The 21659-nt window shown below is 37.7% G+C and overlaps 1 protein-coding gene and 1 pseudogene across 4 annotated transcripts in view; one reads left to right on the top strand and one right to left on the bottom strand.

The window, feature by feature from the left end:
* The window catches only part of MARCHF8 (membrane associated ring-CH-type finger 8), a 151267-nt gene that overhangs the window by 10368 nt on the left and 119240 nt on the right, over positions 1-21659 (top strand). The gene's annotated exons all lie outside the window — the stretch shown is intronic.
* On the bottom strand, positions 6261-6346 carry LOC142875730 (uncharacterized; annotated as a pseudogene).

Raw genomic sequence — 21659 nt, 5'->3', positions numbered from 1 at the left:
TTTATAGTAGAGACGGGGTCTCGCTCAGGCTGGTCTTGAACTCCTGACCTTGAGCAATCCGCCCGCCTCGGCCTCCCAGAGTGCTAGGATTACAAGCGTGAGCCACCGCGCCCGGCCAAGTTACCTAATTTTTTTCACTTGCATAATTTTTCATATACAAATTCTTAATTTTTACCAGATGGCCTATGATATCATTCAGGGGTGGGGAACCTGTGGCCTTCTTTTTAATAATTTAATAAAATCTTTTTATTTTTGTTAATACATTTTTATTCATCTTTTATATTTTTATTTTTAAAACAAATCTAGGATTTGTTCTGTAAAATTTGGATTCAGTCAAAAGATTGTTTGTTCCGCACCCCTGTGCAGGTCTTTCCTCCTAAAGCCTTCCATCATCCTGCTTTAATCTGAACTGCAGTCTGCTGCTCAAATGGAAGTGGTGTGTATGTTCAGAATTTGAATCCTGGCAAATTTTATTGTAGAGAAATTAAGAGGAAGAAAATATTTTTGTTGGGAGATTACAATCCCTGTCTGTGTGTCAGAGTGTGGGAGGCCTTTTCTTTGAGCCGTTCAGTTTCTCCAGAGAATTTGGAGTGTTCTTCCACTGTGCGTTAGTCATGGTGTTATAATTTAGGCTCTTGCTCCACAAAGTGTATTCCATAGACCAGCCACATTTGAATCACCTCAGTGCTTGTGAGAAATGTAGACTCTCAGGCCTTATCCAAGACCTACTGAGTCTGAAAAAGATGATTTGTGTGCACTCCAAATTTTGAAAAGCACTGGTTTGTGCTGTGCTGTGGTAACATCAGCAACAACAAAATATTTATTTCTGTCATGCAAAATCCAACACAGTTGGATGTAATTCTTCTATCTGTAGCTGTGCCATCTGGCCTCCAAGTTAGCAGTGGAAGAGAGAGCTAGAGGATCTCAACGAATGTTTTTAATGCCCAAGCCTGGTAGTGGTTGATGTCACTATCCCCATATTATATTGGTCAGGATTTAGTTGTATGACCTCTAACATAACTGCAAAGAAGGCTGGAAAATGTTGTCTGGGTTGCCCAGGAACAGGAAACTGTAGTGAATGAATAGCATTGACTCTGCTTTATTTGGCCATTCTGGTCCCCAGACGGTTTCATTTTTCTTCCCACATACAGAGCACACTAACCCCCATCCAAGAAAGGCAGCCCAGAGTTCAGTCCAGTCATTGCCGTCAAGTCAAAGTACAGGATCTCTGATTTAGGTGGAAGAGCCTCTGGGAAGTGATTGAGAACCGGAAGCTCTACTTAGCTAAGTTTTCTCAAAATGCTGCATACCACAGATGAGTGCCTTCTGTGTTACTCCCAGAAGGGTTAGTTTGCTTTTAGGTGAATTTCTTCAGGGTAGGTGATATGTTAATAGAAGTTGATACTTTAATATTATAACTTGCTTTTCAAATTAAAACAATCTTTCACTTTATGCCAGAGACTATGTATTATAAACCTTTAAATTTATCTTGATTTGTTAAAATATAATTTAGTAATCCTAGCACTCTGGGAGACTGAGGTGGGAGGATTGCTTGAGCTCAGGAGTTTAAGACCAACCTGAGCAAGAGATAGACCCCCATCTCTACTAAAAATAGAAAAAGTAGCCGGGCATCCTGGCCCACGCCTCTAGTCCCAGCTACTCAGGAGGCTGAGGCAGGATGATCGCTTGAGCCCAGCAGTTTGAGGTTGCTGTGAGCTATGATGACACCACTGTACTCTACCTGGGGTGACAGAGCAAGACTCTGTTTAAAAAAAAAATTAGGTGTGTTTTCAGGAAGGTTAACTTTTATATTAGGTTTTATCCAAGCATCAACATTTTATAAGAATTACTTGGATGTCCTAAGTTTGTTAATTCAGTTGTGATTATGTTAGGCTGTTCTAACCCAGGTCACATAGTGGTCAGCACCCTAACACAGAAGGCACTCATCTGTGGTATGCAGCGTTTTGAGAAAACTTAGCTAAGTAGAGCTTCCTGTTCTCAATCACTTCCCAGAGGCTCTTCCACCTAAATCAGGATACGGGTTCTAGAACCAGCTTCACAGTTTGCTGTGTGACCTTGGACATGGGTTTTTTTCATCTGTGTAGTGAGGGATGATAAAAATTACACTATTTCATAGGGCGATTGTGAAGATTAAATAAGTTATTATGTGTCAGACACTTAGAGAAGTGCCCTGAACACATAGCTGCTATTGATATAATATTTAGCTTTGATTTTTATTATAATCAAGAGTACTTATAAACTTGCAGTTTTTGACAAAGTGAGATTTTTTTAACTTGTCAAAACCAAAAACATTTTTTATTTTATCATAAAACAAAAAATGTTAATCCTGTTACACAGCATTTTATTATACAACTTGGTATTGTTCTGAGGGCAAAAGAGTTAGGAAACTTGAGTTCTACTCTCGACTTTCTGGAGTAGCTAGCTGATTGGCCTCTGGCAAACAGCCTTGCTTCACTTTTCTCTGCCTCGTTTACTCATTTATGAAAATAGGATTGGTTTCGAACTGGTTATTCTCTAAGATTTCTTTTAGTTTTGCCATTCTGGTGTTTTGGTCTTCCAGTAAATCTTTTCTTTGGAGTAGGGGAGCTCCGCAAACCTAAGGGTTGGTATATAGAGAATAATTAGACTTGTTTCATGTGATTCAGAACTACTGTGTTTCCCTGAAAATAAGACAGGGTTTTATATTTATTTTTCCTCAAGAAGACACCCTAGGGCTTATTTTCAGGGGATGTGTTATTTTTTTTAAGTACCAGACAACAATCTACATTTATTCAAATATAGTTAAGTCATCTTCTTCTGGAACATTATCATAATTCTCCAAACCCCGAATTCCATTGTGAATTTCTTGCGACTCTGTTTCCTTTAGAACCATTGGCCCTAGTCTCTCATGTCAAGCACTAGAGCTCTCATGGGGCAGATGAGAAGGGCTGCTCGTCGTCTTTACTGCTCCACGATGAAATGCATGGGTTGTGCAGATAGGCTGCGTCACGCCCATCACTAGGTCTTATTTTGGGGGGTAGGGCTTATATTGTGCAAATGCTTAGAAATCCTGCTAGGGCTTGTTTTATGGGTAGGTCTTATTTTTGGGGAAACACGGTATTAGGTTATTAAGTATGAAATGTCCGATTTCCTTAGGTACTAAGTTTGATAGTTGATATCTCTGACATTTCACTTTGATACTTCCTGTTTTATTTTTATTGTGAAGGTACATCCTCAGTCTTGCAAATGCACTTTTTGGCTTGTGATTATCTTTCCAATTTTTTAGAGCAATTTTTGTGAAACCATGGATAAGTCAAAGATTCATGTTATTTTTGAAATTGAGTTCCATCATGGAACCAATGTAGTACAGACAGCTCGAAATATCAGCAAAGTGTTTGTGAAGGATGTGGCTAATGAATGCACAGTACATGGATGGTTTGAGAAGTTCTGATGATTTTAGTCTTGAAAATGAGCCATGTGGGTAACCTGAGATCAAGGTGGATAATGATGAGCTGCAAGCTTGTAGTGCAAGGGAGTACATCTCAACCTATGTGTGAGTTAGCATCAAGGTTTGACATTACTATTCCAATAATATTGGACCATTTGAAACAAATCGGCAGGGTAAAGAAGCTGGATGGATGGGTACTACATGAATTAAATGAGCGTCAGAAGAGAAATTGTCTTGAAGTCTGCTTTTCTTTGCTGTGACGACATAAAGGTGAACCATTTCTACACTGTATTATTATGCATGATGAAAAATGGATTCTTTTTGACAATCGCAAGCATTTGGCTCAATGGCTGGGTAAAGATAAAGTGCCTAAACACAGTCCAAAACTGAATATTAATTCAAAAAAAAGCTGATGGTGTTTGTTTGGTGGTCTAGCACTGGTGTTATCCAATACAGCTTCATGAAACATGGTCAGTCATTATAGCAGATGTCTACTGCAACCAGTTGGATGAAATGATGAGGATGCTTGTGATGTAGGAGCCGAGAGTGGTCAATAGAGACAGACCAATCCTCTTGCAAGACAGTACTCGACCACATGTCACACAAACACCACTACTCAAACTACAGAAGCTAGACTTGGAAATTCTCTGTTTTCCACCGTTATTGGTCAGACCTTGCACCAACTGACTACCACTTCTTCCAGGCTTTGGACCGCTTCTTGCAAGAAAAAAAATTCAATTCTCACCAAGCTGTGGAAAATGCCTTTCTCAATTTCATTGCCACTTGCTTTCCAGGTGGCTTCACTGCTGGCACAAACCAGCTACGCTTAAGATGGCAAAACTGTGTCAATAGTTTAGGTGCATGCTTTGGTTAATTGTACTGCTTCTTGTCTGAGATATAATAAACTACACTTTTGATTTGAAATTGGACATTTCATATTTAATAACACCTGTGTTTGGAAGGGAGATGCTCTTGATTCAGCTTAATGGACATAGTTACTCCTGTCCAGCATTGAAATGGGCCACCTTAGGTAGATACTCCCTAACACTGAAAGGACAAAAGTCAAGGTCATGGCTGGGCATGGTGGCTCACACCTGTAACTCCAGCACTTTGGAAAGGTAAGGCCAGAAGCTGGGAATTCGAGATCAGTCTGAGCAATGGGGAAACTCTATCTCTACAAAACAAACAAACTGGACATGGTGGAACACCCATGTAGTCCCAGCTACTCAGGAGGCTGAGGTGGGAGGGTTTCTTGAGTGCATGAGTTCAAGGCTGCAGTGAGCTGTGATTACACCACTGTACTCCAGCCTGGGTGAAAGAGTGAAACTCCGTCTCAAAAAAACAAAACAAAAAAAAGTCAAGGTCAGATAGACAAATGATGCTTCAGAGACAGGTCTAAGTTATTTAAGCTTCAGCTAGGGATGGTCCCAGATGACTTTTTAACCTTCTGGCGTTTTATGAGTGGAAATCACGGTATGATAAAGGTGTTAAAATAATCACGAAAAGCCTATTGTGGTATGACTTAGTGGTCATTACTGTAACCAAATTTTAATTATTTATATATTTTCTATGTGCAATTTTTTTTGTTGTTGTTATTGTTAAAGTGGCTAAGTACTGTTTGTTCTCAGTTTTGAAAATGTTGCTTCTTTAAGTCTTTTGTAGTCTTTGATGACTCATCTGGGAAAGCAGCACTTTTCTTTTTGAGTGATCTTTGAATGCTTGCCACTTCTATTTTAAGCTAAGCTGGGAATTTTGAGTTTGGGTTTGTAGGTCCTGTTGAGATACACAGCTAAATTTGTCTTTCGCTGTGTGGATGCATTGCCAACTTTTCTGGAGATATTTACTAGTCTGGGTAATTTTGATAGTATTATCTTCTTACAAGTTGCTACTGTGACACACTCTTTGAAGACATAAGATATGTAGGGGGAGCAGGCCCTTGGGGAAAAGCCATTCTTATTCCTTAAATTACAGTGCTCTCATTCCCAATTCCCCAGGTAGAATTTTGGTCACCAAAGGAGCAGTTCTCTCACCCTGCCTTAGCATCTGTTTGAGATCCTTGTGTGTGTTTACATTTCCTGACCTACCTCAGGTCTTCTTTACCCATTGGATGTCTTGCTCCTGCTGAATTGAGATTAGGCTCTACTGAGCTGTACTGTACTAGTGGATACATCAATTTATGGCAGGGTTTCTCAACCTTAGCTCTGTTGACATTTGCGTTTGGATAATTCGTTGTTGTGGGGAACTGTCCTGTTTATTGTAGGATGTTTAGCAGCATCCCTGGCCTTTTCCTACTAGATGCTAGTAGCGCCTCCACAGTTGTGGCAACTACAGATATCTCCAAGACACTGCCAAAAGTGCCCTGGGGTGTGAATTGCCCCTGTTGAGAACCACTGACTTTTGGATGTCTCTCAGCTGGCTCTCTGCCATAGTTAAGGTTGTCCTACTCCTGTCTGGTTTCATGTTCCCAGCCTTCCCCACAACCTCCTCTCCTCTGGCTGTGCTCTCTGCTCAGCTAATTAGGCAGAAAGTTGCCAAGTGGATGGTGGAATCAGTGGGGAATAGGGCAGAGCTAGAGTCAGGTGTGGCCCTGGGTAGTGGCTGGGCTTTGCAGCACACAGATGGGTGTGTGTTTTGGTGGTAGCTAATGATTAGAGTGTTAAAACAAATGTTCTTTGACATGAAAATAAGCTGACAGTGATGCTAGTGGTCGTAGCACACAGCACTGATCAGGTATGTGGTGTCTTCATATTGTCTTCAAGCCTGCTTTGGGAGTCTGGGATTATGAAAGAAAGCTTCAGAGATGTTTTCTCCTTGATGTTTTTATTTGAAAGAAGAAAAGAAAAGTGAAACTGTTTCTTGATGCTACACTTGATCTTAGCCAAAAGGCCTAGAAGCGATTGTTTCTTGATGAACTTCCATAGTCAATATAGGTTTCAATTTTCGGGTGACTTTAATAGCTAGGTAGTCTTTTTTTTTTTTTTTTTTGGTATGAAAAGAGGTGGGAGAGTTTGTAAATATGAAGCTGCAGATGTTTACTGAATGCAACTGGGGATGGTGCCCTGCCCTCAATAAACGCTCAGAAATGCTGGGAGTGCTGGAGAAGCTAGCCAGGCAGATGGGGCATGACGCCTCCTTGTAAGCTCACAGGTGGTGAGGGGTGGGCAGGTGAGGTCCCATAGATAAACTGGGGACTGGGACAGGTGTTCATACTCCCTGCTTATATTCATTTTCAGTCACTTTTTAATATTTCTATTCTAGGCTTTATGAATTTTTACTTAGTTGAATCACACTGAGTACTCATTTTTGTAAACTTTATTCTCTTAACATTTATTATATCATATTTCCCATTTTTAATAACTTTTAATGATTGCATATTGCATTTTGTGGTTACATGTTAAGTGGTTTACTTAACCATTTCCCTGTTGCTTAACATGGAGATTATTTTAAATAATTCTGCTACCGTAAATGTCCTTGGATGAATATCTTTGGGCATAAATTTTAATCTGCAGTTCAGATTATTTCTTTTGAATGATGTCATGAACTAGAATGGTGCAGATATTTTTAAGGCTCTCTCTTTAAGGATTCCTATTCCTGAACTGCTTTCCTGAAAGGTTCTAATTAATGCTTCCACTAGCAAGGTCTTGAGTTGCCATTTTAGGGCATCCTTGCCAAGTTTCGTGTTTATTAAAAAAAGAAAATTACTGACTTAATAGGTGGAAAGCATCTCATTGTTTTTCTTTGTTTTAGTTATTAGTGAAGTTGATTTTTTGTTGTTTTTATTTTTCCTTTAAAAGTTCATTAGTGTCCTTTGTGAACTGGCTGTCCTTTTCCTATTAATCTTTTGGGGGTATTACTGCTTTTTTAAAAGACTTACTTTATACAGCTGCTTTATATATTAATAGTAGTGGCTTTTTGTCTGTCATTTATCAAAAATACTTTTCTAGTTTTTCAATTATGTCTTTTGCTTTACATGTAAGTTTTGATATGATTTCAAACTTTACAGGAAAAGTATATAGAGTACAAGGAATTCCCACATATCCTTGTTCCTTTTATGAGATTCACCAATTGTATTTTACCCTATTAGCTTTATCACTCTTTTCCTTTTTCTCTTTATTCATATATAGAAATGCTCTTTTTTCTGATTCATTTGAGTTTAAGTTGTATGTCTTAAGAACACTTAAGTGTTCTTAAGAGCCATAACCATAGTAAAATTATGAGTCAAGAAATTTAATAATTGGTACAGTGTTGCTATCTGATTCATAGTTCATATTGCAGTTTCAACAGTTGTCCCTATAATGTTCTTTATTGCCCTTTTGTTTTCCCTGTCCAGTATCCAATCCAGAATCACCCTAAATTTAGTTGTATTTCTTTAGTCTTTTAAAATCTGGAATAGTTTGTTAACCTCTTTTTGTCATTCTCAACAAAGAGATATTTTTGAAAAGTATAGACCAGTTATTTTCTAGAATGTCCCTTACTTTGTGCTTGTCTGAAGTTTCCTCATGGTTGGATTCAGATTATACATTTTAGGCAGAGATAACAAAAAGATGATTTTTATTCTCATTGTAGTATGTTAGGAGCCATTTGAGGTTACTTGGTTTTTACTATTGGTGATAACATTGGACAGTTGATGAAGGTGGTATTTGCCAGATTTCTTTACTGCCATAGTACTATTTTTCCCTTTGATGTTAATATGTGTTGACACTGTGTAAATATCCTGTTCCTCACCAAACTTTCACCCTCTGGTTTTAGCATCCAGTGATGATTTTCTAATTGCATACTTCCTTCTATAGTTATTAATTGGCTTTCTACTGTAAGGAAGAGATTTCCCTCCACCTCCTATTTATTTATTTATTCAATTTTTGGAATGATTTATATACATGTTCTTATTTAGTGGCCTATAATTCATTGCTCTGATTATTTTGATACTCAATTTGCCTCAGATTTGGTCTGTATAAACCCTTTCAAGCTGGCTCCTTGTCCATTTAATACGTTTTCATTATTCTTTGAGCATTTATTTACTTTCTGATGCTACAAGATGCTCTGGGCTCATTTTGTATGCCCCAGTGATCAAATCAAGGAATAAGGAGGAGCCTTGTTCTTAATAGTAGGGAATGGTATTTGGAAATCAGGATCTAGGTACATGATGTGTTTATTGTAACTGTTGTGTCATTATTTCTAGGCTCTGTCAATGGACAAAGCTAGGATATCTGTGTGTGTGTATATAAATATATACACATACATATCTATATTTTTAGTTTATACATCTGTCTTAGTCCATTAGTGTTGCTGAAACAAAATACCTGAGACTGGGTGATTTATAAACAATAGAAATTTATTTCTTAACAGTTCTGGAGGCTGGAAAATTCAAGGTCAAGAAGCCAGCATTCAGTGTCTAGTGAGGGCCTTCTTGCTGTGTCTTTTTTTTTTTTTTTAATTTTCTTTTTATTCCTTTATTTTATTTTTTTTCCATTTTCAGTTGGCCAATTAACTTTTTTTTTTTTTTTTTTTTTTTTTTTTTAGTAGAGACGGGGTCTCGCTCTTGCTCAGGCTGGTCTTGAACTTCTGAGCTCAAATGATCCACCCGCCTTGGCCTCCCAGAGAGCTAGGATTACAGGCGTGAGCCACCGCGCCCGGCCCTTGCTGTGTCTTTATATGGCAGAATAGTGAAAGGGCCAAGTTAGTTTCCTCCAGCTCCTTTGATAAGGTCACTAATGCCATTCATGAGGCTGCTGCCTTAGTGATTTTTTATTTTTATTTATTATTATTATTTTTTTTTAGACAGAGTCTCTCTGTCTCCTGGAGTGCCATGACATCAGCCTAGCTCACAGCAACCTCAGACTCCTGGGCTCAAGCCATCCTCCTGCCTCAGCCTCCCAAGTAGCTGGGACTACAGGAGTGCACCTCGATGCCTGGCTAATTTTTCCATTTTTTGTAGTGATGGGGTCTCACTCTTGCTCAGGCTGGGCTCAAACTGCTGAGCTCAAGCAGTCCTCCTACCTCAGCCTCCCAAAGTGCTAGGATTACTGGTGTTAGGCACTATGCTCGGCCTGCTTTCAAGATTTAATCACCCCCTCTTAAGATTATCACATTGTCCCTTAAGTTTCAACATATGAATTTTGGGGAACACGTTCAGACCATAATAACATCTATGTGGATACATGTGTATGTATACTAAAACTGATTTCATATTGATACTACCAATGTTAATCTAATGCCATAGTGTTAGGTACTTCTAGTGTCCCTTTCATGTTGAATTTCGTTAGATGCTTTTCTTGCATCTTGCTCAAACTCAGTGTGCAAAGATATTCTATGTTTGCTTTAAAAGATTTATGTTTTGTCATTTAGGTGTAGATCTATGACCAATCTCAAATTATTTCTTATTTATTAATATGTGTGAGATAGGGGTTGAAGTACATCTTTTTTCTCTATGGATATTCAGTTGATCCAACACCATTTGTTGAAAAGGCTTTTCCATTCCCTGTTAAATCACTTGGTACCTCTTTTGAAAATCAATGGACTGTATAAGTGTGAGTCTGTTTCTGGACTCTCTCTGTTCCCTTGATCTGTTTGTCTGTCCTTATGCTAATGCAATACTCTTACTTGTAAGAAGTCTCGAAGTCATATAGTGTAAGTCCTTTAATTTTATTCTTTTTCAAGATTATTTTGGCTGTTCTAGGTCCTTTGTGTTTCCGTGTAAATTTTAGAATTAAATAGCCAATTTCTATAAAAATGCCTGGTGGGAATATGGTTGGAATTATGATTTGAGCAGAATCAATACCTTTATAATATTGAATCTTCTGAATTACAAACGCAGTATATGTATCCGTTTATTTATGTATTTAATTTCTCTCAGTGCAAGTGTACCCTAAGGGCTATTCAAGACTGTAACACTAGGCTAGGTAAAGGGAAGCCATTTTGATTCCTGTATGCTTTTGGTGAGTTCTGTCTTAAAAGTTTAGAATTAACCTGCTGCTTGCTTACACAGCTGCTGATACAAGATTAGAAAACAACCTTGAGGAAAAGTAGTTGGAGTGGGGGAATAGGCCAACCACAGACTGCCGATAACAAGATCCACCAGTCTACCTATTGTTAGCTGATAACCATCGAAAGCTTGCTTTCTGCCACCAACCCTGTTTACCCCTTCCCTTCATAAGTTGCTCAGTAAGCAGAGAATGAGATGGTTTTGAGACAATAGTCTACCATCTCATCAGGCTGCCAGCACTTGAGTAAATCACTTTTCCTTCACCAACACTTGCCTCTTGTGTTTGGTTCTCTGGTGGCAAGGCAGCTGAACCTGTGATTGGCAGTATTAGTAGTGTTTTGTAGTTTTCAGTATATGGGAATTGAATGTCTTTTATTAAGTTTATTCCTAAATACTCTGCATTTTTATATGAAGAAAAATTTTTCAAATTTTATTTTCTTTTTGTTGGTAGTAGATAGAAATACAATTGAGTCTTGTATATTGATCTCTTATCCTGCAACTTTGCAAACCTAGATGAATCTGACTGGACTGACTTAGATTTCCCATGAGTTTTTTTTTTTTTTTTTTTTGTTAACAATTACATAGCCTGTGAAAAGAAAGTTGCATCTTCCTTTCTAATTTTTATGCCTTATATTTCTTTTCCTTGCTGTATTACACTGGCTAGGACCTTTTATATACTATAATGTTGAGTAGAATTGGGCACAGAGGCACACATAAAATAAGGTTATGTATTGATCAGTTAACTAAAGAATTGTGACCAGTGGATTGGCTGTCCTTGAGGCAGATGCAGATACCTGTCTAAGTGTTGGGGGAAGGAAGGATTCTGTGAGCAGACCTAACTGTTGAGGCCCCTCCCTGGGCTGGGCGCCAATGATGGCATGTCTATCGTGTATACTTCTAAGCTGTTTAAAATTCTTTTTGGAGTCATGAAGGATATAAAAATAAAAGCCTCTAACCTAGAAAGCAAATGATCCTGATTCAGAAATAAGTTTGGGGAATTAGAAGTTTTTTATTCTTGTGTGAAAACTGTTGACTCTAATGCACATCAGGAATTTCTGTTTCTGGGATTCTCACCATAAGGAAATGCAGGTTTCTAGTCATGTTTATGAAGGTTTTTAATTGCAAAGATTTTTGATGTTTTTCTTTGATGTTTCTCTTTATTGAAATAGAGACAGAGTCTTGCTCTGTTGCCTTGTAGAGTGCCGTGGCGTCAGCCTAGCTCACAGCAACCTCAAACTCCTGGGCTCAAGTGATCCTTCTGCCTCAGCCTCCCAAGTAGCTGGGACTACAGGTGTGCACCACTATGCCCAGCTAATTTTTATATTTTTAGTTGCCTGACCAAATTTCTTTCTATTTTTAGTAGAGAAGAGGTCTCACTCTTGCTCAGGTTGGTCTTGAACTCCTGAGTTCAAGCAGTCCTCCTGCCTCAGCCTACCAGAGTGCTAGGATTATAGGCATGACTTACCACACCCGGCCAGAGTATCTTCAATTAAATGAAAACAAATTCTTATTGTGTATGAATCAGGAATATAAGAAATGGCTTTAGGGACCATTATATTTTTTAAAAAATTCATTATATTGTGTTCTACAAAATAAAGTCAAATGAAAACAATTATGGCATGTTTGTGAGTGGTAGACATTTAACTGACATCTGCATACCACTGTATAGTTTGCAAAGCAATTTTTATATTTGTTATGGCATTTGTTCTTTCTAAGATCCCTAAGTTGGGATTCAGGCAGAGGGACATGAGGAGCCCTGCTAAATGAGGACAGTAAGAAAGACCTAGACCATTCTTCACAGCTTACTGCTGGCTATCTGGTCTGGCCTTCGCCAGTGGAGGGACCCTGAGCATGCCAGTCCACTTCTCTGTGTATCCGTTTCCCCATGGGTAAATGGAGATAATAGTGGGATCTACCACATAGGGTTGTGAGGAGTGATTTAGTTAGTGTATGTAAAGTGTGTAGACCTAGCCTGCCATACAGTGAGCTCTCTGTGTGAATGTGTGTCTCACAGGCTCACTAGCAGTGTTGGCAAACCAAGGTCTCAGACCAGATCCCCTGACTGAACCTTATGCCTTTATGTTGTCCTTTATGTTAAGTTTATGGTATCTTCACTAACTTCCTATTTCCAGATAATTAGGACAAGGCTAAAGTTATGCATTCCTTTCCTAAAATTTATATTCTTCCCGAATAATTGAAATTACCACACATTACTAAATTTTAAATCATACCTTTTCTTTTTTAAAGATATACTTACTCTGAATATTTATTTGGTTTTAGAAAATTAAGAATTATCAGTATACAAATAGGACTTTATTATAATTCTGTATTAAATTTTACTGATTTTACTACATTATTTCTCCCTCTAGCCCTCAATATGTTCTACTTATATATTTACTTGTTCTACTTGTATATTTTTATTTCCTTAAAATGTAATTTTTATTTATGATACTACATAATTGTAAAAAGATCAGTTAATATAGAAAAAGTGAAACTTCCCTTGTGATTATACCTGCATTTTCTCCCTGAGTGCTTTCCAGCTGTGCTGTCAATAGTTGGGTGTTATTCACACATACATATATGTGTGTTTACACACACATAGTACACACGCATGCAGCCTGCTGGTGCTGGAGGCAGAACCACGAGCCACTACCTCTGTCCCAGAACTGGAAGTGCAGCCACTATTGTCAGTGCAAACATCATTATGTTGACAGGCAGCAACTATTGGGGCTGTGGCCACCAGGATGGTCACTGTCACCCATGCTGCTGTCAGACCTGTGGCTAACAGCTGCTGCTTCCTGTTCTGTTGATTCCTTGAAATTTTATTGTTCTACAGAGCTTTTTTTGAGAGGTGTCTTTAACTCAATATATAGCTGCTTTATGTGGGGTAGTGTGAGTAATGGATACCATGTTGTCCTCCAAACCACTACTCTGTTTTCATGCTCTGTGGCTTTTTAAAATTAAACCTGGACTCTTGCTTTAGCATGAGTGTCCCCACTCAATGTCTCCTTCCACCTGGAGATTTAACAGGCCCTTACCTGGCCTGACCCTGCTAATATCCCCAGTCATGTGCAAAATATCTGTATCTTTCCTGGAATGGCCCCAGTGCAGACTCAGGCTAGGAGCTGTGCTTCTGAAGAATAATGTATGAAAGCGACTTTGAAAAAGGAGGGATGGAGGAAGAGTTCATCTACGACCAAGGTTAGTTAGAACTGTAGTAACAGAAGATTATCAGGGATCATTTTCCATGCATATTATATTATGCTAGGTTGTTGAACCAAATTTATAGCTAAGTCATTATTATTATTATTATTTGTTTTGTAGGCCTGCATAGGCATATTTAACTAAAAGTCTGTTGAATGAGGCACAGTGCTTTCCTAAGTACCTGATCTGAAGTATATGTTAATTTGACCCCTTACCAGGGATCTTGCTATCATTGCTATGGGGCAGGCTAGGAGTGGTAAGCTTTTGTTGAATGCAGTTGTGAAAAGACTGCTGCCCTCCTGCTCCCTCACTCCCGTTTAGAGTGACCCTGAAGCCACATTCCAGCCCTGTCTTCTTTCTTCTGCATAGGGATCACATGGGTCTTCTGTTCACAGGTACACTCAGACCTTTCCTGTTTCCTTTCAGGACTAATTTTTTTCTATCTGAAATTATTGTATTGTGATCCACAAACTGTATTGTCAGAAGAATAATAGTTTAAAAGTTGTTGTGGTAGTTAGAGGTATGTGTAGAATAGAGTAGGCAATAGGTTGGAAGTATTAAGAATAGAAATATTAAGAAAGTATTCAGAATATCTTTTATTGTTTAATGGGTATAGTTTGAGTTTTGTAAGATGAATAAGTTCTAAAGATCTCTTTCACAACAATGAAAATATAATTAACACTATTGAACTCTCTCTGCACTTACAAATAGTTAATTTGGCAAGTTTTATGTTATATATTTTTTACCACAAGAAAAAATAAGCATCTTTTATGGAATATAGAGCTAAAAGGTTAAGTGCAGGGTTTTGTATTTTTGTTTCTCCTTTTTATACTTGGTTCTATTTACTCATCCTTTTCTACAAATTGGATCAGTAGATTAGAGCTTTGAAAGGTTCAGCAGAGCAGGGGAGAAGTATAGCAAACAGTTCATTCATTTAACATTTATCAGGTACTTCCTGTGTAGCAGGCTCTGTGCTTTTAGCTTATAATTTAGAGAAATCAGGGACATGAGCCCCAGAGGACAGACAGATGAAGATATACACTTATTTATTTTATCTTTCTTTCTTTCTTTTCTTTTTTTCCCTCCCCTTCCCTCCCCTCCCCTTCCCTTCATTTCCTTCCTTTCTTTTTTTTTTTTTTTTTTTTTTTTGAGACAGGGTCTCCTGTCCTCCAAGCTGGAGTGCAGGAGTGCAGTGGCATCACTGTAGCTTACTGCAGCTTTGAAGTTCAAGAGATCTTCCTGCCTCAGCCTCCTGGGTAGCTGGGACTAGAAGCGCGTGCCACCATGGCCTGGCTAATTTTAAAATTTACTGTAGAGACAGCATCTCACTGTGTTGCCCAGTCTAGTATTGCCACTCTTACCAAAAGAACTATAACAGTCCCTTTTACCGTAAAGCAGGAGATTCTGAAAGATTTTTTTTTTTTTTTTTGAGACAGAGTCTCACTTTGTTGTCCAGGCTAGAGTGAGTGCCGTGGCGTCAGCCTAGCTCACAGCAACCTCAAACTCCTGGGCTCAAGCAATCCTCCTGCCTCAGCCTCCCGAGTAGCTGGGACTACAGGCATGCGCCACCATGCCCGGCTAATTTTATATATATATATTAGTTGGCCAATTAATTTCTTTCTATTTATAGTAGAGACGGGGTCTCGCTCTTGCTCAGGCTGGTTTTGAACTCCTGACCTTGAGCAATCCGCCCGCCTCGGCCTCCCAAGAGCTAGGATTACAGGCGTGAGCCACAGCGCCCGGCCTGAAAGATATTTGTATACCATGAACATTTTATTATTAACTTAAAGCATATAGATGTACAGTCATTCATCAGATTTTCAAAACTTTATTATGGAGAATTTCAAACATACACAAGAGAAAAGGAGGAGTACAGTGAACCACTGTGTGCCTGGCACCAGCCAGCATCCCTTCATGGCTTGTTTCCTTGTATTCCTCTCCCACTGCATTTTTGGAACACATTCTTGTTATCATTTCATTTTTATCTGTAAATATTTCAGTACTTTCACTGAAAGACAAGGGCTGTTTTCTTAGAATTAATCACAATACCACTATCATCCCAAAGTTATTTCATGTGTGTTTTTTTTTCCAGTTGATTTGTTTGAATTGGGATCTAAACAAGGTCCACATTTAAATTCAGTTGATGTTTTCTTTAATATCTTTTAACCTATAGATTCCCCTTCTAATTTATTTGTTCTTGAAATGTATTTACTTGAAGAAGTCATATCAGTTTTCCTGTATAGTTGCTCATATTATGAATTTGCTAAATGTATCCCAGTGATTTCATTTAATGTTTCCCATCTTCCTTGTGTTTCCTGTAAACTGGATGTTAGTTTTATTTTTATTTTTATTTTTTTTTTGACAAAATACCCTCAGATTCTAAGGATGTTAGTTTTAGAGGTTTGATCTGATTTAGGTTTATTTTTGTGCAGGAGTATTTCATAGGCCATGGTATGTGTTTCCAACAGCATATAATGTCTGATTTTTTTTCTTTGTAATACAGTGGCCACTTATAATTTGCATAGATTCATTATTTCATTCTGGGTTTGCAAAATGTTGTTATTCTAATTTCATCATTCTTTTTTCTTCTTCATTTATTAGTTGGAATACTTCTATACAGAAGTTTTTTCCTACAATTTGGTTACCCAGAGATACAGTTTATACAGAGAAGTCAAGTTAGATGAGTGATTATCTCCCTTTCTTCGTAACTGTTGGAAGGTCCTTAACATTTTTAAAGATGGCCAATGATGTTTTTTCCTTTATTTAAAAAATATTATTATGAACACATGAATTTTTAACATATTTGATTTTTTAAGTTCATCATGGTTATTCTTATTGATGGTCAAATTGTCCCTTCATTGGCCAGTGGCAGTGCCTTCAGGTTAGCGCCTGGGTCTTTTTGACATGAATGCCTCTGATGGCTCCTTGTTTTCTAGTGTGATAAAATATCTAGACTCATTGTGTACATTTCCAGCCATAGATCTGGAATCAGCCCTTTCTTCAACCAGCCCTGCTCCCTTTCAGAGGTAAATTGTATTTAGAGAACACAATGTGGATACTATGGATTAGTTGTGCATCTAGGCTTTCTCAGTGGACAGAGCTAGGAAATGTTTTGTTGTTTTTAAGAGAAAATACTTTATGAGATTCATACTGATTTCTTTCCAGTACAAATTTAGGAGTAAAGGATTTTACTGAACAAGTTTGATTTTATATTTATATCTCATGCTGAAAATCTTAGTTCATAATAATATTGATGGCATTACTTATTTATCAGTATTACTACTAACAATGTGATTACTGAAAATAGTTTAGAAAATTGTCATTTTTTTTCTGTGTATTTTCTTACATTACAGATTTAGCCGAATGTATCCCAGTATTTTTCTCCAATTTTTTATATTCTTAGGATAGATTTGTCTAGGAATCTACAGCAATACTATATTTAAAGTGATTTGAAATGATTCCTTTTTTTGCATGGTTACGCCACCATTCCAATAAGTAGTTAAGTTTGTTTCATTTTGCTTTCAAATTTTAGCAATTCAAGCTTTTTGATTGACTTTTTAAAAAAATAATTATGGAAAACATGTACATGATTCCAAAGCCAAGTGTGTGGAATAAAGCAAATCAGAATAGTCCGTCTTTGATCCCTGTCCCTTCTATCCTGTTTCTCTCTCCTTCATTTTATTTAAAACATATAAGTAAGTGTATGTGTGTGTGTGCGTAACTATATATGTTATAGTTGGTTTGTTCCTCCCAGTCCTATCTTATCTGAATGGTAGCACACTCTATATAAGTTTTTTGTTTATTGTTTGTTGTTGCGTTTTTATTTATTTATTTTTTTGGGAAGTACATGAGGATTTATTTTATTTTTTGTTTGTTTTGTTTTAGTGTATTATCCATGCCACCCTCCCCCTGAAGTAAAAGCTTCAAGCATGTCCATCCCCCAAATGTTGCATATCTTACTTGTTGTGGTTGTATACACCCATCCCCTCCTCCCCCCTCCCACCCTCCCAACACCTGATAGATGTTACACCTATATGTCCACTTAGGTGTTGATCTGTTAATACCAATTTGCTGGTGAGTACATGTGGTGCTTGTTTTTCCATTCTTGAGATACTTCACTTAGTAGAATGGGTTCCAGCTGTATCCAGGAATATACAAGAGGTGCTATATCACCATTGTTTCTTAAAGCTGGGTAGTATTCCATGGTATACATATACCACATTTTATTAATCCACTCATGAATTGATGGGCACTTGGGTTGTTTCCACAGCTTTGCAATTGTGAACTGTGCTGCTATAAACATTCGAGTGCAGGTGTCTTTTTCATAAAGTGACTTTTGATCTTTTGGGTAGATGCCTAGTAGTGGAATTGCTGGATCTACTCGTATCGCTTTGAGGTATCTCCGTATTGCTATCCACAGAGGTTGAACTAGTTTGCAGTCCCACCAGCAGTGTAGGAGTGTTCCCCTCTCTCCGCATCCACACCAGCATTTGTTGTTTGGGGACTTTTCGATAAAGGCCATTCTCACTGGAGTTAAGTGATATCTCATTGTGGTTTTGATTTGCATTTCCCTGATGATTAGAGATGTTGAACATTTTTCATATGTTCGTTGGCCATTACTCTGTCTTCTTTTGAGAAGTTTTTGTTCATGTCCTTTGCCCATTTTTTGATAGGGTTGTTTGATTTTTTCTTGCTGATTTTCCTGAGTTCTAAATAGATTCTAGTTATCAGCCCTTTATCAGATGTATAGCTTGCAAAAATTTTCTCCCATTCTGTGAGTTGTCTGTTTGCTCTCTTGACAGTTTCTTTGGCTGTGCAGAAGCTTTTTAATTTGATCAGGTCCCATTTGTTTATTTTTGTTGCTGTTGTGATTGCCTTTGGGGTCTTCTTCATAAATTATTTGCCTAGGCCAATATCTAGAAGAGTATTTCCAACATTTTCCTCTAGAATTCTAATAGTTTCACACCTAAGGTTCAAGTCTGTTACCCAGCGTGAGTTGATTTTTGTGAGAGGTGAAAGATGTGGGTCTTGTTGCAGTCTTCTACATGTGGCTATCCAGTTTTCCCAGCACCATTTATTGAATAAGGATTCTTTTCCCCAGTGTATGTTTTTGTCTCCTTTGTCAAAGATTAGTTGGCTATATAAGGATGGTTTTATATCTGGGTTCTCTGTTCTGTTCCACCGGTCAATGTCCCTGTTCTTGTGCCAGTAAAAAGCTGTGTTAATGTCTATAACCTTGTAGTATAGTTTGAAGTCTGATAAATTGATACCTCCTATTTTGTTTCTATTGCCTAGGATTGATTTTGCTATATGAGGTCTTCTCTGGTTCCATATGAAGAGTAAAACTATTTTTTGTATATCTGTGAAAAATGATAATGGTATTTTGATAGGGATTGCATTGACTCTGTAGGTAACTTTGGATAGTATAGACATTTTAACAATGTTGATTCTGCCGACCCATGAGCATGGAATGGATTTCCATCTGTTTACATCCTCTGCTATTTCCTTCTTCAGTGTTTCATAGTTCTCCCTGTAGAGGTCTTTTGCCTCCTTAGTTAAGTATATTCCAAGGTACCTTATTTTCTTTGTTGCTATTTTGAAGAGAATTGAGTCTTTGATTTGGTTCTCACTTTTAGTGTTGTTGGTGTATATGAATGCCTCTGATTTCTGTGTATTGATTTTATATCCTGAGACTTTACCAAATTCATTTATCAGATCAAGGAGTCTCTTGGTTGAATCCTTGGGGTTTTCTAGGTATAATATCATGTCATCTGCAAAGAGTGAGAGTTTGATCTCTTCTGCTCCCATTTGGATGCCCTTAATTCCGCTCTCTTGTCTGATTGCTGTAGCAAAGACTTCCAGCACTATGTTGAACGGAAGTGGGAATACTGGGCAACCTTGTCTTGTTCCAGTTCTAAGTGGGAATGCTTTCAATTTTCCCCATTCAGTCTGATGGTGGCTGTGGGTTTGTTATATATGGCTTATATCATTTTTAGGTAACCCCTGTCTATGCCTATTTTGTTGAGCGTTCTTATCATAAAAGGATGTTGGATTTTGTCAAATGCTTTCTCTGTGTCTGTTGAGAGGATCCTATGGTCTTTATTTTTGCTTCTGTTTATATGGTGAATTACATTTATAGATTTGCATATGTTGAACCATCCCTGCATCCCTGGGATGAAGCCCACTTGGTTGTGATGAATTATTTTCTTGACAAGCATCTGGATTCGATTGGCTAGCATTTTGTTGAGAATTTTTGCATCTATATTCATAAGGTATATTGGTCTATAGTTTTCTTTTTTTGTTGCATCCTTTCCTGGTTTTGGTATCAGGGTTATGTTCGCTTCATAAAATGTGTTGGGGAGAATTCCATACTTCTCGACGTTGTGGAATAATTTTTGCAGGATAGGTACCAGTTCTTCTTTGTAGGTGTGGTAAAATTCGGGTGTGAAACCATCTGGTCCAGGACTTTTCTTTTTAGGAAGGTTTTTTATTGCTGTTTCAATTTCAGTACTTGATATTGGTCTGTTCAGGAATTCTATTTCTTCCTGGTTGAGCCTAGGGAGGCTGTGTATTTCTAAGAAATTGTCCATTTCCTCCACATTTTCCAGTTTGTGTGCATAGAGGTTTTTGTAGTATTCATAAATTATATCTTGTATCTCTGTGGCATCAGTTGTAATTTCTCCTTTATTGTTCCTGATAGAGCTTATTAGAGATTTTTCTTTTCTGCTTTATGTTAGTCTAGCCAATGGTGTATCAATTTTGTTTATTTTTTCAAAGAACCAACTTTTTGTTTTATTAATCTTCCACATAGTTTCCCTATTGTCAATTTTGTTTAGTCCTGATTTGATGTTAATGATTTCACTTCTTCTGCTGGGTTTGGGGTTGGTCTGTTCTTTTTCCAGCTCTTTAGATGATTCATTAGGTCGTGTATTTGTGATCTTTTCGACTTTTGGATATAGGTGTTTATGGAAATAAACTTTCCTGTCAGGACTGCTTTAACTGTGTCCCACAGGTTTTGGTAACTTGTGTCACCTTTGTCATTTAGTTCAAACAATCTTTTGATTTCCATCTTGATTTCCTTGTTTATGAAGTGATCATTCAGCAGAAGGTTGTTTAGTTTCCATGACTTTGTGTAGAAATGAGGAGTGCTGTTAGGATCGATTTCTACATTTATTCCATTGTGATCTGAAAAGATACATGGTATAATTTGTATTTTTTAAAATTGTTTGACAAGTGCTTTGTGTCCTAGGATATGGTCAATCTTGGAGAATGTCCCATGAGCTGATGAGAAGAATGTATATTCAGTGGTTTTGGGGTAGAATGTCCTGTAAATATCAGTCAGGCCCATTTGTTCTAGGGTTCTGTTTGAGTCCATTATTTCTTTGTTGATTTTCTGTTTGGAGGATCTGTCCTGTGCTGTCAGTGGGGTGTTAAGTCTCCAACTATTATGGTGTTGTTGTTTACCCATTTGTTTAGATCCAGTAGAGTTTGCTTTATGAATCTGGGTGCACCATGACTGGGTGCATATATATTTAGAATTGTTATGTCTTCTTGTTGAACTGTACCCTTCACCATTATATAATGACCTTCTTTGTCTTTTATTACTTTTGTTGATTTAAAAACTAGGTTGTCAGTAATCAGCACCGCCACGCCAGCTTTCTTTTGGTTTCCATTTGCTTGAAATATTGTTCTCCCCCCCTTTACCTTTAGTCTAATTGCATCCTTGCAGGTTAGATGTGTTTCCTGAAGGCAGCAGATACTTGGCTTGTGTTTTTTTATCCATTCGGCCAGCCTATGTCTCTTGAGTGAAGAGTTCAGGCCATTCACATTTATTGAGATAACTGATAGGTGGGGCAGATTTATGTTCATTATGTTGGGTGGAACTTTGTTGCTGTTGGGTTGAATTTTTGTTTTCTGTCTGGAGCCATTGTAGTATCTGGGTTTTGATCTTTAGCTTTGAGTAGATTTACATTTGTGAGTTGTTATTTTGCTGATCTATGGGTAACACTGTTTTGAGTACTTCTT

The sequence above is a fragment of the Microcebus murinus genome, chromosome 14 (genome assembly GCF_040939455.1).
Source record: "Microcebus murinus isolate Inina chromosome 14, M.murinus_Inina_mat1.0, whole genome shotgun sequence".
NCBI classification, from domain to species: domain Eukaryota; kingdom Metazoa; phylum Chordata; class Mammalia; order Primates; family Cheirogaleidae; genus Microcebus; species Microcebus murinus.
Note: the sequence above shows the minus strand (reverse complement) of the source record. Positions and strands in the feature narration are given on the sequence as shown.